This window comes from Theobroma umbraticum, unplaced genomic scaffold, assembly GCF_002168275.2.
Source record: "Theobroma umbraticum cultivar Fairchild unplaced genomic scaffold, ASM216827v3 scaffold_5689.0, whole genome shotgun sequence".
Taxonomy (NCBI): Eukaryota; Viridiplantae; Streptophyta; class Magnoliopsida; order Malvales; family Malvaceae; genus Theobroma; species Theobroma umbraticum.
Window position 1 is genome coordinate 1 of NW_018402618.1, and position 3,341 is coordinate 3,341.

Here is a 3,341-nt window from a genome sequence, read left to right on the forward strand (position 1 = left end):
CAATCTCCCAGGCAGGGATTCCTACTTTAAACATTGGTGTAAGAGAAATGTGAATGACGGGTTAAAGAAACATATAAACGTCAACTTAGAAGCTGCGTCAACAGAAGTTTTCCCGCTCAAGCAGCAGAATGACACATACAACCTAGCTTTGAAGCAGATCCCAACTGGTGTAGAACTTCTAAATGAATCTTCAAATTTATGACATATTTAAGTAAAGTTTATAGTTTCAAAAGAAAAAATGCATGCACCTATGGCTTTTGTTTTGTTCATTTTTAGGCTAAATAACAACAGCTTGTGGTTAATGCAACATGACAACGACTCTTTGGTCCAGTTTCAAGTCTTTAAACGATGGTCAACTCACTTTTCAGCCAACAATGCCCAGCATATTACCGCCTCTTTGGTTCTGGTTTCAAGTCTTTAAAGGAGGGTCAACTCTCTTATCAGCCAACAACTGCCCACATATTACCGGCAATATGTTGCCGAAAAAGCAGATCCATGCGAAAAAGACAAGAAAACTACCTGATTGTTTATGATATTAGCTGATAGCTTTTGAATTTCTCGTTCCTCATGATCGGCAAACAGCTTTGCCTTCATAGCTGCAGCAGCAAGGCCCGCTTTGGCAGCAGCTTTAACTTTTTCTGCAGATAGTGGGTGAACCTCTCCCTCATTTTGACCAAATGAACCGTGTACTGCCGAGTTCTCCTCTAGTTTTTACACAAAAATAATTCAGAATACACAAAAATTAATACGGGAGAGGAAAGGAATGAAAACATAGTGAAAGTCAAACCTATAACCTACCCCTTTGATGAATAGAACCATGAAAACCACCTTCTCTACTATGTACACTCTCTGTGTTCGTCCCTCAGAGTTGAAAATGGATCTTAATGAGTAAATTCACATGCAAAATTTGGATGAAAAAGCTTTAGGGAATCCAATACCATCAGAGCAATGAAATGCTCAATATTCAGTTCATATAATCTTCATAAGTTAGATGGAAGCCATGATATGCCCATAAAAGTGATACTAAAGAACTTCATCGTAATATCATTGAGGGTTTGGGAATCACAAGGACATGCACTAACCTATTACCATGCCCTGAACCTTCCTTCTGTACATCTTCAGACAATGCTGCCAAGGATGCATGGGCACAGGCCTCAGCAACTCTAGGTCCAACAGAAGAGGCCAGAAAAGCAACCTGAATATTTTCCACTAGTTAGACCCATGTTCGAAAAAGCTAGAAATACACTTAGATCCATCTTTGTTTAAAATTTCATTGCTATCTCTTAGGGAAAAAGTTATCCTGTAGCATAGAGCTTATTAATGATGAACTGATATTCTCAAAAAGAAAAGTTGTCCAATTTGAGAAATCTGTTAAGACAGCAAGTCAACCCCCATCAGCTTCTTACATTTTTTCTCATTCCAGCTACACAATAAGAAAATTATCTTTACACTACTTGTCTGACTAAAAAAACAAAAAGATAATTCCACTATTAGCAGCATTTCCATCTTCCCTGTTTCTCTTACGCCAAATGGTGGTTACCAGGATACCAGCAGAATACATGTAAGTATCATAATTCAGTGCAGTTAAATTTGAGAACATTTTTAGAGAAATAAATAATAACTGATTCTATGCTCACTCCCCACAGTGATATATTCATATTAATAGATCTTAAGTTACTAATAAAAGAGTGAGAGTAATTAGGTACCCGAATAAACTAGTCACGTACCATAGCCATAACTGGATTCTCAGAATTTGCAAAAGGAAACCTGCTTTCAGAATCTGAATCTTGAAGGCTGTAAATGAGGTTCTTGTTAAGAGAAGAGAAAGCATTGCAAACAAGTAAGTGATGTACCGGAGGTGATAGAGAGGAAGATTGAAGCAGTTTCTGAAGTACTAAATATCGTGACAGGTGGAAGAGAATAAGAAAATAATAAGCGTTCTAAGTGAGAATAGGTTAAAAAAAAAGCTATGAGTCAGAATCCAATAGTTCTGAAAAAGTTCTCTTTTGAGTTGTGAAGACTCTATTTATATAGTGTCAAAAATAATAGTTACAAGAAAAGATTTTAATACGTATAATGAATGATATCATTAAGGAAAATTTTAATGTTAAGTAACCGTTATTGAGAGTTAATGTTGAGTAACGGTTAAAATTTATTATGTGACTATTGAAATAATTATATTTAATAAAACTTGTTTTCGAGTAGGAGTTAATAAAGAAAAGTTGTACGTGAACAAGTATAAGAGAGGAAGCTGTACATGAACAAGTACAAGAGAAAATGTTATACGTAAATGGGTACAAAAGAGGAAGCTGTACATGAATAGGTATAAGAGAAAAAGCTATATGTGAACAAATATAAAAGAATAAGAAAAAATTAAAAAATATTTGTATTTCAATAAAAGGTTAAGGAAGACCTCTTAACTATCTCCATATCTGAGCCACCAAGTCAAACTCTCCAGAACATCTCAATATGAAAATAACTCATGAACCATGTCACTTATTCCGGATTACTTTCACTGTCATGTGAAATTATTATTTTGTACAAAATAGTTATTCTATTTGTATTAATTGTTCCACATGAAGTAATGTTTCACATATTCTAATTGTTCTATATAAAATAGTGTTTCATTTATAATGATTGTTCTCGTTATTCTTTATATAATGTTACGTGATAAATAATTTTTTTAAAAATAAATATTGATCAAAATTAATTATCTATAAAGACTGGGCCCTACAAAGTAGGCAAAAATTAAAAAAAAAATAACAAACAATCATCTTCATTTCTATAGAGGGTCGAGACCCTATATAAATAAGAAACCTGGTACACTCCCATTCATATTTGAGTGCAATCTTTCAACAAGATCTATCTAGGCAGCAGCTTTTGACAATTCAAAAGCCCGGAGCTCCATGTGAACCCAAATCAAAGGAAAACCCCTCCTCTGACTTCGAATTGGATGCTGAAAACGAATTGGATGCTGAAAAAGTCTAGCTCAAGTACTGACAGATGTTTGAATCTTCTGCCCGGTTCAACTTTCTTCTGTTTTTATGATAGAAGCTGCCCTGGCCTCTGAAGAACCTAAGTCAAACTCAAATACGCGCATGGACCCAAACAACATGTACATTGAACCCACCAGCCCCACCTTCGTGACTTTAATCCTGCCGAGACTAAGCTTTTCCTACATCCCTAGTTGCCACCCCAACCATATATAAATGTCACGGGGTCATTACTCTCTTCCCATAAACACACTTATAGGGGTGTGCAGCACACCCGCTTATAAAGAGCCTAAGACCTCCCGTTCCTGTCTGATGTGGGATAGAGGCACTTTCTTATATATAAATGTC